Source organism: Lycium barbarum, chromosome 3 (genome assembly GCF_019175385.1).
Source record: "Lycium barbarum isolate Lr01 chromosome 3, ASM1917538v2, whole genome shotgun sequence".
NCBI classification, from domain to species: Eukaryota; Viridiplantae; Streptophyta; class Magnoliopsida; order Solanales; family Solanaceae; genus Lycium; species Lycium barbarum.
In genome coordinates, this window is record NC_083339.1 from 11572965 (window position 1) to 11588642 (window position 15678).

A 15678-nucleotide genomic window follows, 5' to 3' on the forward strand; every position below is an offset into this window, starting at 1 on the left:
CTTCCAACCAAATCAATGAATTTCACTCTAAGCTTTTTCAAGCCTTAGAGTGTGATATTAGTCACAATCAATTTAACCTCAAGTAACTATCCTCTTCCGAGCTCAAGTTATTAGATGAGTTTAATGACCCAAAATCTTGTTAATTAATCTTTCTCAACCTAGATTTCCTCTTCCGAGCTCAATCAAAGTAAATGGGCGAGTCTTAGGGTTAGCTAATCCCTTAAGAAACATGAAAGAACAAGATTAATTAAATTAACAAAGACCCACTTCAATAGCAATAAAAATCATTCAATACATAAGCAAAACAAGAGTTTCATCCAACACTTTAATCAAGAATATTTCCATAAACAAGATTCAAGTGAAGAAAATAAATACTACACACTTATATATACAATACAAAACAAGGAATTGAAGAAAGGTATTGTAATTAAATGGAATGAATTATTTTTTAATTAGTATAGACCTCTCGTATTGGATGAATTATTATTAAATCAAATATTTAAATTTGTACATTCAAATATAATAAAACACTTAAATCAAAACCCTATAAATATTACAAGTTTCAAAACTTGCTTCGGGGCACTTTAGAACCCCTAAAACGACGATCCAAACGTTTAGGTGGACTTCATGTAATGAGCCGACATTATTGTACGCAAAAAAAGATATTAAGTTTCATATAAAATATTGATATTTTGGGATTTTAAAACATGACTAATCTTTGCCCAAAGTATGGAAAAAAACGTGATTGGAAAAGTAATGCAAAAAAAAAAAAAAACCCAACATTAACGCACAAAATTCATGCGTGACTACTAATGTTCCTTTTTTTTTTTTATGACCCCATTCACGCACAAAATTCGTGCGTGAATACTACTTATGTTTTTTTTTTTTTTTTTGTACTAGTTTGATTCAACTCTTTTTTTGTGCTATTTAAGTCGCAGATTCTGAAATTGAATCTTCACAATTTATGACCGGATTGGCGGGTCATACTTTTGTCTGTCGAAACGAGAGATCATGCAAAGTTCTGCTTTTCTTCTTCTCTCTTTTCGCAGACAATTCAATACTCATTTCTTCTTAACTAAAAATAGGAATCTAATATGAAACTGTTCAAAAAATATTAGAGATGATCACATTAAGAACAAAAAATAAGAGAAAAATAAAATATAGTAACAATAATAAAGATAAGAAAGAGTTGAAATTGGAAAATCCGGTTCAAGACACATTATAGATGGCACTGTCTTCAGGGTAGATTCCCGTCGATATCCTGGTGCAAATAGCAAAGTGACGTCCTACTCCCAAGATACAATAAATCACTTAGTAATCTTCTAATGTGCACTCAAATTGAAGTTCCGGAGAACCCTTTTAAATCTCTTGACTGCTTTCGTAGGAATTCAGAATATGAAATAAAACGAACTCTTAAAGAGAATGAAAATGATGAAGAGTCCAAAGATCTATATATGTTGTTAATGATTTTCTGCAGTGGGATATGTATTTATAGAAATTGATCACACACCTTTTTAAGAATGGTTGTACCTTTTAAGATTGGGTGATACATTTTCACAATGAATAAGTGTATCCTTTAAAGAATGTGTAACACCTTTTCACAATATACTGTGTCTTTGAAATGATGCTTTTAAATTTTGAATTACTTTTAAAATAAATTTAGAATTAATTTGACTTCTATAATTAATTTAATTATAGAAACGATAGTGTCAATCAGAAAGAATTTAAAATTTTTTATTTTTTTCTTATATACGTGAATGCTTGCTACGAAATGCTTTTGTACTATATAGAAGAGCCGGTTGGCTCAATTTTTTCGTCGTCCGTTCCAATTTAAAAAAAAATTGTGGGCCCCATATATATTAAACAACAACTAATATTAAAAAAATGTGGGTCTCTTATTAAACACCAACCAGTATTAAAAAAAAAAGTAGAACTCACCACCTCCAAACTCACGGGAAAAAAAAGTGGGCCCCATATTAACAAAATCAAGCAATATTAAAAAAAAAAAAAAGTGAATCCCATATTAAAAAAATAAACAATGTTAAAAAAAAGTGCATCCTATATTAAAAAATCAAACAATTGAATCAATAATGATGAATGCATTGCCACATGCGTATCAACTCATTAATAGGAGCAAATGAAATTATTGTACAGCAACATACTTAAACTACTTATATATTAAAATAAAATAGAATTTAATTACTTTTTCATTTTTTCCTTACTCTAATAAATGTGAAAAGAGATTAATGTTGTAAAAGAAAAAATAATATTAAATGGAGATCAAATAATTAATAAGGTAAATCAGTGAAATTATAATTCTAATTGACGTTTCCTTAAAAAAACGTGTAAAAAATAGCATGACAAGTAAAATGAGTTAAACAAAAAATATTTACAAAAAATTAAAAAATAGAAGTTCTTCATTTAAATAGAAAATCAAATTTCTACTTTGTTTCATTTTAAACATGTAAAATTAATATAATAATTTGAATTAGAATTATCCAAATCAAAATTTGATAAAAAAATTATATGTATCACTTTACTATTACTACTATATAGAAGAGCCGGTTTATAGAGGCAAGATCGTCGTCCGTGTTCAGTCCCACTTTTTTATTTAAGGGCAAAAAGATCCTTTGTTGTCCCACCCACTTTTTTATTTAAGGGAAAAAAATGACATTTTATACTTTATATTACCAACTCTTCTAAAAAGTAGATAGAAATACTTTATTATATTTCTATTTTTCTACTATATAGAAGCATCAGTTTACCCATGCTTCGTTGTCAGTCACTCTTAAAAAACAAAAGTGGGCCCCACACTAAAAAATCCAAAAAATATTAACAAAAAAATGTGGACCCACCCTCTCCAAACTCATGAAAAAAAAAGTGGATCCCATATTAACAAAAAAAAAAAAACGTGCACCCCATATATTAAAAAATCAAACAATATTCATATAATTCTCAAAGTATCCCCATCAAGTCAATAATAGTGGATTCATTGCCACATGCATATTAACCCATTAGTGGGAGTAAATGAAATTATTGCACAGCAAAAACATGGACCCCATATTATTACTTTTCTTCAAAATATTTAATTGTTGTATTTAATATTCCGCCATGTCATTTATTTGTTATATTTACTAAAATAAATATACTTAATATCTATATATATATATATATATATACATATATATATATATATATATATATATTATTTAAAAAATAAGATACAATTTAATTACTTTTTTTATTTTTATTCTTACTCTAATAAATGTGAAAAGAGATTAATATCAAATGAAGATCAAATACTGAATAAGGTAAATTAGTCAAATTATAATTCTAATTCACGTTTCCTTAAAAAACCATGCAAAAGATAACATGACAAGTAAAATGAGCTAAACCGAGAATATTTACCAAAAATTAAAAAATAGCATTTTTCCATTTAAATAGAAAATCAATTTCTACTTTGTTTCGTTTTAAACATGTAAAATTAATTTAATAATTTGAATTAGAATTATCCAAATCAAAAATTGATAAAAAATAATAAGTATTTTACACTTTTAAATTAATCGAATTAAAATTGAAAGTATCAACTGATGCTTAAATATTGCTATTATTTTATCTCAAAGAGAGGAAAATAGTTTTCTTTTAAACAAGTCTTCTCTTTTAAAAAGTATTAATAAATTTTTGTAGCAAACACGAATATAATAAAGTTTTTGATACGGAGCACAAACTTAAATAGGATTTTTTAAATAGGATTTTTTTTTTAATATAGAAATGGAAAGAATCACGTAATCATTCTTAAATAGGAAAATCTTTTTTTTTTTTTAATATAGAAATGGAAGTTTGTGGAGTTTGTCATGGACGAATAAGGGCAAAAGTGGAATTAAGCATTTCCTCATGCTTAACAATGTTGAACTCTTTGCTTTACATTTCTTTTAATTCCTGTTTTATCCCTCTTAGTGTGGGACCAACTATCATTGCTAAAGGTGACACACTTTCTTTCATTTTCTCCTTATTTTGGGATCTCCTCTTCTTTTAAGATTTTTAAGTCTTTTTTTTTTAATCCTTTTAAAAAGGAATCTAATTATGTGATACAATTTTTAGGAAATAGTATGCATACACTCTTATCACTAAATTTTACATGTAATTGTATATGTCAATTACTTTTTAAATTACAAGTATCTAAAGAAGAAAATAATTTAGTCAAAAATAAAATATTTGTTTAATGATAATTATTCTTCAAAATAAAGTTGATTTCAAATTTAGAATAAAATAGGGAACCAAATTAAAATATTTAGTTTAGGTGAAAAGACTTTTGCGTAGTAAAATTTGATCTCAATAATTCTAATTTACTATTTCATTCTCACATAGTCAAAGACTCAACAATGATACCTACCACATCAAGTGCAAATTCTATAATTAATCTTTTTTAAAATGTATTCTTTAGAATATAATAAGTTAATGATGATAAAATGAACTTTAAAGTCCATACTAGAAAGAATAAACTATTTGAAAGTATCTTAAAAGAAAATCAATACTCCCTCCGATTAAAAAAGGTATCCACTTAGCCTTTATTTTTTGGTTAAAAAAGAGTGTCCACTTACCAAATCAAGAAAGAATTAATCTTATTTTTTCAAATTTGCCCTTATTAAGTGTTAAGTGACCAAATCTCAATACCTATTTAATTAGGAATAATTTAGTCAGATTACCTCTTTTGTCTAGGAATTAGTATTTTCTCAAATGTGTGCATATGACTAAGTAAACACTCTTTTTGAACCGGAGGGATTAATGTAAAAAGAGAGAAAAAAATTATTTATTTCTATTTTACAACATATTGCATCAATTTTGAAATAGAAATTATGTGCATGAAATGGATGAAAAAAACATGACTACATATTCATGTACTTATATATAAGCATGAAACAGAAATTCATGTGTATGTATTTATTAAGCAAGTGAAAGAATTGATGATGATGATGATGATGATGAATATAAATAGCAAGAATAAGTATGAGGAGATTGCAATATGCATATTCACAGTGTGTCGTCAAAGAGTGAATATTTTTCCAAATTTCCTTTTTATTACATGGGGGTAGAGGAGAGGGAAATGAGGAAAGAGATTACAATATGGGGATTCGAATTCTCACCAATAAGGTGAAAATTCAAGTAGTCAACCAACTGAAGTATTTAATAATGAAGAACTCAGAAAGATAGAAAAGATACGCGTTATTTAATAAGTTAATTCTAACAGTATGAGAAGACAACATACTAATTAAGTTTCCCCATTATATTACATATTTACATTACGATTGTACGGTTTATGTTAGAATATCTTCACATGTGAAAAAGCACGAGCTAATGTAGCCACTAGAAGGTAAGACATGCTTACTTATGTACCCATCATCTCTCTTGTGCTATATGTCGATGTGAGACTTTTCTCCTAAACTGGGGTGTCAATAGATATTAGTGAAATTAGTTACATTAGTACTATTGTGTTTTATTTCATTTTATTTATGTAGTATTATTTTTAAAAAATATTTTTATATTTAACAACTTTTTAATTTTAAAAATTTATTTACTTCTACTAATGTCTTTTTATAATCACATAAATATTATGATAAATTTTATATCAGACTTCACTTAATTGAATATTTATTTTACTAAATTACCCCAATTTACAATACTTTAAAATTTTTAAACTTGAACTCTGATTCTCACTAAATTTGACAAAAGGTCACTTAATAATGATAATCAAATTGAAAGAAATATTATTAATTTTTTATCGATTGGATAAAGCGAACATGTAAAAGAAAAATCTCGATATACTCAATGCATAAAAGGGAATAGAGGGGAGTTGTACTTGAATTAGATTACGTTAGAAGTTTACCTCCACAGAATATTTACACCAACAAATACATTCACGAGATGTGTGTATATATCACCTAACTATTACTCTTTTTTCTCAATTTATATGATACAATTCGAATTTCAAGAGTGAAACGTTTTTATTTTGATCATAAATTCGAACATACAATCTTTAAGTCTTTGATAATTTCTTTTTCCATATTTAGAAATTACTAGTAGAAATCACAATAATTAATATTTTAAAATATTTAAAGGGCATACGAATAAATCTTTGTCAAAGATTTCACTGTTTGACTCTTAAAATCCGATCAGATCAATTGGATTCGAACAAAGGGAGTATTAATTAATAGCCCTGCATCCCAATTTAATTGTCTTACTTTTACTGGATACAAAGTTTAAGGAGTAAAAATGAAACTTTTGAATCAAATGGTCCTAAAGATGTGTGTAATGTATTAAAAATGTTATTTGAATTTTGTGATTTAAAGATTACTAAAATAAAATTTAAAAAAAAACACTCTTTTTGACACAGATTCAAAAAGGGTAAGACACTTAAATTGGAACAGAAGTACATATTTTCATTATATTAAATTATTTAATTAATATATTGAGTTAATTTAGTGCAGACGATGCAGATAAATATTCACCTAAAAATTGACCCCTAGAAAAGGACGTACATTTCTATAGTTTCTAGAAAATATGAGCGTCTCTTAGTTAGGAGGAGTTACGGTTAGGGCTGGACATAAATACCGAAAATCGAAAAACCGAACCGAATCGAACCGAAACTTCAACAAACCGAACTGAACCGAACTAGTTTGGTTCGGTGTTTGGTGTCCACCGTAAAAAAACCGAAACCGAAATAGCCGAACCGAAGTTTGATAAAACCGAACCGAAAAACCGAACGCGCACCCAAATTTAATACATTACCCAAAAAAAATTAAAATAGTCCAGGCTCATTAAGTTTAAAGCAAAAAAAAACCCAATTGTAATAAGTCCTCTTTTGCATTTGTATCCCTAATTTGTGGGGTCCAGTCCCCTATCCCATATTTTAAGAAAGGAAGATTTTTCTTCCTTTGACAAATTATACATTGGCAACAATTGTGGACTTGGCTAACAAGTCAATTTCTTTGTTCACATTTTCATGATGTAAGCGCTTACCTCATCATAATCGTGATGTAAGCGCTTACCTCACCATAGGAAATTCATTCCTATAAATAGGCAGCTTATGGTTCATTTGTAACACACCAAAATCTCAGACAATACATCTGAGTGAGAGCAAAGTGAGGTATTCCATAGACTGTAAGAAAATAGTCTGTGAAGAAAAATAGAGTGTGAGTGATATTGTAGTGAGGTGGGAAAAATCAAAGGAGTGTTTTTCTTTTTTGAGTGTGTAGTGGTCTTTGGAGTATTTATACTCGTGACTACACAGTGTAAAATTCCTTACTATAGTGATATCAGTTGCTCCTCTTGGCCGTGGTTTTTCCCTTATTCAGAAGGGTTTCCACGTAAAATCTTGGTGTCATTATTGCTGCATTTTATTCTTGCTGATTTAACCATAACTTAGTGTTCCGCGTTTATCACTAATACCGTGAATATTATTTTTGCGGGTCTATTTTATTCCCATCAAGTGGTATCAGAGCCAAGGTTCTGTCTGAGTATGCTCTGTGGTTGCAGCACAGTCTGAACTTCCACATCATAAAAGAATTACTTTGGTCTTCGAATAAAATAGTATTTGTATTTGTGATAAACAATGGAAGCCAACACTAGTAGAATGGTTACTTTGAGTGGCGTAAATTATGCCATTTGAAAGGGCAAAATGGAAGATTTGCTCTATGTCAAGAATTTTCATCAACCTGTCTTTGGAAATAAAAAGCCTGATAATAAATCAGATGAAGAGTGGAATTTGTTGCATCGGCAGGTTTGCGGCTTTATTAGACAGTGGGTTGACGATAATGTGTTGAACCATATTTCTGGAGAGACACATGCTCGGACCCTATGGGAGCATCTTGAAAGTTTGTATGCTCGAAAAACTGGTAACAACAAGATGTTTCTGATAAAGCAAATGCTGAGTTTAAAATACCACGATGGTTCCGCAATGACAGATCATCTGAATATTTTTCAGGGGATCATGAACCAGTTATCTGCTATGGGCATTAATTTTGATGAAGAAATTCAAGGCTTGTTTCTACTTGGTGCCCTACCAGATTCTTGGGAAATTATTAGAACTTCATTATCAAATTCTGCTCCGGATGGTGTGATCTCTATGGATCTTGCCAAGAGCAGTCTTTTAAATGAAGAGATGAGAATAAAATCTCAAGGTTCCTCCTCATCAGATGTCTTGGTGACTGACACTAGGAGGAGAGGCAAGAATCGTGGTTCTCAAAATAGAGAACATCATAGAAGCAAATCCAGAAGCAGACTTAAAGATATTGATTGCTATCATTGCGGGAAAAAAGGGCACACAAAGAAGTTATGCCGGATTTTGAAAAAGGAAAATAGAGATAAGGAGGAAAAGAAAGAAGATGGCAATCGTGTTGCCGCTGTCACTACAGAAGATCTTGTTACTGTCCTTGATGCGGATATGATAAACATTGCTTGTGATGAGTCAAGCTGGGCTGTGGACAGTGGTGCCGCATCTCATGTGACATCAAGGAAGGAATTTTTCTCATCCTATACTCCGGGTGACTTAGGAACTTTGAGTATGGGTAATGAGACTATATCTAGGGTGGCTGGTGTTGGAACGATTTGTTTGAAAACTAGTACTGGAACTAAACTAGTTTTAAACAATGTAAAGCATGCACCTGATGTTCGTTTGCACTTGATCTCTGTTGGTGTTTTGGATGATGAGGGATATGTCAGTACCAATGGTGCTGGAAAGTGGAAGCTTACTAAAGGTTCCATGATTGTGGCTCGTGGCGAAAAGCGTCGTGGTCTATACTGGACTACGGCCTCTACCTGTTTTGATATGGTGAATGCAGTTGAGAGCAATAGCTCTTCAACGTTATGGCATAAGAGGCTTAGCCACATTAGCGAGAAAGGACTAAATGTTCTGGCCAAAAAGAAATTATTGTCAAATTTCGAAAGTGCTAAATTAGAAAAGTGTGAGCACTGCTTGGCTGGAAAACAAAATAGAGTTTCTTTCAAGTCTCACCCTCCTTCAAGAAAGACAGAGTTGCTTGAGTTGGTGCATTCAGATTTATGTGGTCCAATGAAGACAAGGACTTTGGGTGGTGCACTTTATTTTGCTACCTTTATTGATGATTGCTCAAGGAAACTTTGGGTCTACGTCTTAAAGACTAAAGACCAAGTGTTGGGTGTCTTTAAGCAGTTTCAGGCCACAGTTGAAAGAGAAACTGGAAAGAAGCTGAAGTGTATTCGTACTGATAACGGTGGTGAATATTGTGGACCGTTTGACGAATATTGCAAGCAACAGGGTATCAGACACCAGAAGACTCCTCCTAAGACTCCTCAGCTTAATGGTTTAGCAGAGAGGATGAACAGGACCTTGATGGAAAGAGTCAGATGTTTGCTTTCTGAAGCAAAGTTGCCGAATTCCTTTTGGGGTGAGGCTTTATTGATCGCTGCACATGTTATTAATCTATCCCTGCGGTTGCTTTGCAAAGTGATGTTCCAAACAGAGTTTGGTATGGAAAGGATGTTTCCTATGACCACTTGAAAGTGTTTGGTTGTAAAGCTTTTGTACATGTGCCTAAAGATGAAAGGTCGAAATTAACTGCCAAGACAAGGCAGTGCATCTTCATTGGTTATGGCCTTGATGAGTTTGGTTACAGGCTATATGATCCAATTGAGAAGAAGGTTGTGAGAAGCCGTGATGTTATCTTCATGGAGGATCAAACCATTGAAGATATTAACAAAGCGGAGAAGATAAAATCTTCAAGTTCTGAAGGTTTAGTTAATCTTGATCAAGTTCCTCATACAAATGTTGATGACGTTGGTGGGCTCGATGACGATGGTGATGCCCAGAATCATGTTCCAGATCAGCATGTTGATGATGATAACGATGCTGCTATTGATGAGGTAGATGCTCATACTCATGAAGTCGTGGATGAGTCAGATATTCCACTTAGAAGGTCTACTAGACAGTATGTTCCTTCTTCCCGTTATTCACCTAATGAATATGTATTACTCACTGATGGGGGAGAACCTGAATGTTATGAGGAGGCCATGAAAGATGAGCACAAGGATCAATGGATTGAAGCCATGCAAGATGAGATGAAATCTCTGCGTGAGAACCATACTTATGAGTTGGTAAAATTGCCTAAGGGCATGAGAGCTTTGAAGAACAAGTGGGTGTTCAAAGTTAAAGCCGAAGAACACAGTTTAAAGCCCAGATACAAAGCTAGATTGGTTGTTAAGGGATTTGGTCAAAGGAAAGGTATTGACTTTGACGAAATCTTTTCTCCTGTCGTGAAAATGTCCTTCATTCGAACAGTTCTTGGTTTGACTGCTAATCTTGATTTGGAGATTGAGCAGATGGATGTGAAGACTGCTTTTCTTCACGGTGACTTAGAAGAGGAGATTTATATGGAACAACCTGAGGGCTTCAAGGCAAAAGGTAAAGAAAATCTTGTATGCAAACTCAAGAAGAGTCTCTATGGATTGAAGTAAGCTCCCAGACAGTGGTACAAGAAGTTTGAGTCTGTTATGGGGGAGCAAGGCTACAAGAAGACTTCTTCAGATCACTGTGTGTTTGTACAAAGATTTTCTGATGGTGACTTTATCATCCTTCTGCTATATGTGGATGATATGTTGATTGTAGGCAAAAATGCTTCCAGGATTGACGAGTTGAAGAAACAGTTGAGTAAGTCTTTTGCAATGAAAGACTTGGGTCATGCTAAGCAGATTTTGGGCATGAGAATTACTCGTTCGAGAGATGAAAAGAAGCTTTATTTGTCGCAGAAAAAGTACATAGAACGTGTACTAGGGCGCTTCAATATGAAGAGTGCTAAGTGGGTTAGCACACCTCTTCCTGGTCATCTGAAATTGAGCAAAAAGATGTGTCCTACAACAACAGAGGAAAAACAGAGAATGGCCAAGATTCCTTATTCCTCTGCCGTCGGAAGTTTAATGTATGCAATGGTATGCACTCGACCAGATATTGCTCATGCAGTCGGTGTTGTTAGCAGATTTCTTGAAAATCCAGGGAAAGAGCATTGGGAAGCTGTGAAGTGGATACTCAGGTATCTAAGAGGAAGATCAGATGAATGTTTGTGTTTTGGAGGATCAAATCCAATTTTGAAGGGCTATACAGATTCTGATATGGCAGGTGACCTTGATAACAGAAAATCCACTACTGGATATTTGTTTACTTTTTCAGGGGGAGCTATATCATGGCAGTCAAAGTTGCAGAAGTGTGTCGCACTATCTACAACGGAAGCGGAGTATATTGCGGCTACTGAAGCTGGCAAAGAGATGATATGGCTCAAGAGATTCCTTCAAGAACTTGGATTGCAGCAAATGGAGTATGTTGTCTATTGTGACAGTCAGAGTGCAATAGACTTGAGCAAGAACTCCATGTACCATGCGAGAACAAAACACATCGATGTCAGATATCATTGGATTCGTGAGCAATTGGAAAGCGAATTGTTCCAAGTCAAGAAGATTCACACGAATGAAAATCCTGCAGATATACTGACCAAGGCGGTACCGAGAGACAAGTTTGAATCGTGCAAAGAACTTGTCGGCATGCACTCAAATTAGAAGCCAGTGTACCCTCCTTCAGGTGAATGGGACTGGAGGGGGAGATTTGTGGGGTCCAGTCCCCTATCCCATATTTTAAGAAAGGAAGATTTTTCTTCCTTTGACAAATTATACATTGGCAACAATTGTAGACTTGGCTAACAAGCCAATTTCTTTGTTCACATTTTCATGATGTAAGCGCTTACCTCATCATAATCGTGATGTAAGCGCTTACCTCACCATAGGAAATTCATTCCTATAAATAGGCAGCTTATGGTTCATTTGTAACACACCAAAATCTCAAACAATACATCTGAGTGAGAGCAAAGTGAGGTATTCCATAGACTGTAAGAAAATAGTCTGTGAAGAAAAATAGAGTGTGAGTGATATTGTAGTGAGGTGGGAAAAATCAAAGGAGTGTTTTTCTTTTTTGAGTGTGTAGTGGTCTTTGGAGTATTTATACTTGTGACTACACAGTGTAAAATTCCTTACTATAGTGATATCAGTTGCTCCTCTTGGCCGTGGTTTTTCCCTTATTCAGAAGGGTTTCCACGTAAAATCTTGGTGTCATTATTGCTGCATTTTATTCTTGCTGATTTAACCATAACTTAGTGTTCCGCGTTTATCACTAATACCGTGAATATTATTTTTGCGGGTCTATTTTATTCCCATCATAATTTTCCACTTTAATTGAGAAAATCAAATATCATTAAGAAAGAAAGGTAACTAGGATGTGTCTTTAGGATTAATGTATGTCCTTTATGTGTTTTCTTAATTATTCTTACGGTATGTATATAACACCTAGTAATCCTATATCATGATTATAGTTTTCTGTTCTTGTGTATCCTGTTTGTTTGATTTTGATTTCAATTTATCAGTTTTATGTTTTATTGCTTTTGAGAATATGAATTAGTGTCAATGGAATCGCTTCTAATATTATATCAAAAAAATCGAATTGAAAAAATCGAAACCGAAACCGAAAGAACCGAACCGAACTAGTTGGGTTCGGTGTTCGGTGTCCACCTTCAAAAAACCGAACCCAAAATAACCAAACAGAAGTTTGATAAACCGAACCGAAAAATCGAACGCCCACCCTAGTTACAGTTCGATAATAAAGAGCAATAATAGGGAACAGAACAAAAACGATTCATACGTGCTACGATTATGAATGGACCGATTTACGAGGATAACATATTACTCATACGATCATGACATGTGACGGTCATCCCATCTTTCCCTTTACCTTCGTTGCGGCTATAAATAGACACTCATGGTTCCTCCATAATACTAGTACAACATCATCAAAGTTTTCTTGAATTTCAATACTTTTCTTTCATCAATCTTATCAAAAAAACATGTCTTGCTGTGGTGGATCTTGCGGGGGACCGTAAGCTTCTTTTTTTGTGGTTATTTTATGTATTTTCTTTTACAAATTTATCTGTCATGCATTTGAATTTTTTTGTATGGAACAAATTTCTGTTCATTTTTTTGAATGATGCATGCATGGATGTCTTTTTTGTGAACGATTTGATTTTTGGGGTTACTAAGAAGTTTGTTCTCTGTTCTAGGGGATTTTCTTACAAGATTATATTTTGATTAGACTTTGGGGTTGATTTTGTTTTTGCCTTGTTCTTTTTGTGTGTGGTTGTAACGGTTCTTTTAGATATTTTTGGCTCGAATTGGGCTTATAATGATTTATATAGATGACCCCAAATTATTAGCAAGTTTGTATCTTGGATTTCTTGCAAAATTTTGAATTGAGTGTCTTGTTGGGATGAATTTAGAATTTAGCATTTTTTTTTTTGTTCTGCGTTTTTCCTCTCATCTATTGATAGTGACTTGTGGTTATCTTATCTTTTTTTACATTTTGTTGTATGGAACAAATTTTTGTTCTCTTTTTTTCCTTCCTGTTCTGGATGATCCATGCATGTAAGTCCTTGAAAGGTTGATAAATTTTTCTGGGGAATTTTCTTGCAAAGATTGAATTTTGATGAGAGATTATGTCTTTACGAACAAGTTTTTGGGTAATTTTCTAGAAAAATTTTTATGCAGACTTTTGAGGGGTAAAAAAGCTTCTTTTGTTTTTTGTATGGTGTTTTTTGAGAATATTTTTTGACTGATGGAGCTTAAATGGAGAAATATTTTTTCAAAAAAAGAGTATTCTGCAAATCCGGATTATGAGTTTATGGAAATTCTATGTTTTTTCTTGAGTTTTGTGCTCACCCGATAGATAGAGGGATTTGTAAGAGGTTGATAATTAATAAGAGGTTGGAACTTTGTGTAAAATAAAAACTTGATTAATGATATGAAGACAGCTGTAGATGAACTCACAAATAGATTTGTAAGGATGTTGCCTTAGTTTAATCATTGTGTGATTATCTTTGTATCTCGGTTCCCTTTTCCTTTTTACGGATTAAATGGGGATTAACATGAAAATTTTATTTTTTTTATTAAATAAGATCACAGTTATGAAAAATTTAGTATTTTATTAAATAAGATCACTGTTTTTGAGTGTAGAAGAAAATGGAGATCCTGTAATTTTATATATGTAATATTCACTTGGGGGTAGTGGCCCATGTTTAGCTTTGATGTATTTCTTATCATAAAGCCTTTTCTATGTTGAACATGGGAACTTCTCTAAGTAGATAATGTAATTGTAAGACTGTTGTGTCTTCATTTATTTATTTTTTGCACTTAGAACGTGTAATTCTATTTTAATAAAATATTAACTCAGCCATGTTAATTTTAATTTGTTTCCATAAATGAACCGAAATACAAGAAAAATGACTCAATGATTAGAATCAGGCAGTATTTTTGCAAATCTATTTATTTGTTCATGCTGATTTTACTTTTTCAAATGTAACATATAGTAATAAATAACTCGACTCATGTCTATTTCTTGTTAATCAAGTTTCATTTTCTCTCTGGTTATTGACTTAGATGAGTTTAAATGGAGCAATATGGACAGTAACAGTTTATATAATGGCGGAGAATTTTCTTTGAAAGATTGTGTTCTGATGGAAAATCATGCGGTTATTAGCAAGTTTTTGCTTATGGATTTTTTTTATTTTTTTTTGTGTGGGTGTTGACAAATTTCTATTTTTTTTTGTATTTGTGTTGTGAAGGGTGGTACCTACGACTCCGAAGCTGAGGGAAATGGGAGAATTCTCTGCTGAGAATGGCTGCAAATGTGGATCTGACTGCAAGTGTGACCCTTGCACTTGTTCTAAATGAACAAACTAAAGTTTAACAGAGCAGAGATCATGGTTAAATAACTAGTCTTAAATTGTCGAGTTTATAGTTTTGTGTCTGTTGAAACAGGGAAAGGCTATGTGTTTTTTCCCTGTAATAAGAAATGGTAATGTTTATAAGTAGTGGTAATGTGGTTTGTGTAAGCGAGCATCTCTGCATCTGGTAATGTTAACATACTAGTGTTTGGAAGTTTGTTGTTATTATTATTAGTATATGTTAACATATTAGCGTTTGGAAGTTTGTTTTTTTTTCCCTTGTTATTATTATTATTAGTAGGGCAAAGGGGCAAATATACCCCTCAACTATAGGATATGGAGCAAATATACCCTCCGTTAAAAAAAAGGAGAATTTGTGCCCTCGCCGTTAATGAAAAGGGGCATATATACCCCTCAACTATAGGATATGGAGCAAATATACCCCTCGTTACAAAATTGGTGTATATATACCCCTGCCATTATAAAATGGTGCAAATATACCCCTGTCGTTTTAAAATGGTGCAAATATACCCTTTTCACTGACGGATTTTTAAAAAAAAAATATTTAGGTTATTTTTTAATTAAAAAATATCACGTGACTTTAAAAAAAAGTCTACCCATTTTTTTGTGTAGACATACTTTTCTAAGGCCACATAGTAATTTTTTCTTTTGATAGGTGGGGTCTGTTCGTTTAAAAAAAGTATCTCCGTAACTTTAAAAAAAAAAAATCTACTCATTTTTTTAAAAGAACCAGACCTTACCCATAAAAAAAAAATTACTATATGGCCTTAGAAAAGTATGTCTACGCAAAAACATGGGTAGACTTTTTTTTAAAGTCAGGTGATATTTTTTAATTAAAAAATAACCTAAATATTTTTTTTTTAAATCCGTC

General features: G+C 32.3%; 1 long non-coding RNA gene across 1 annotated transcript; it reads left to right on the top strand.

Moving 5' to 3' along the window:
- Positions 1-11872: 11872 nt before the first annotated feature.
- On the top strand, positions 11873-15000 carry LOC132630350 (uncharacterized). Its single transcript, XR_009578570.1, has 2 exons — positions 11873-12946; positions 14685-15000. It is a non-coding gene; the product is annotated as an uncharacterized LOC132630350 (long non-coding RNA).
- The last annotated feature ends 678 nt before the right edge of the window (positions 15001-15678 follow it).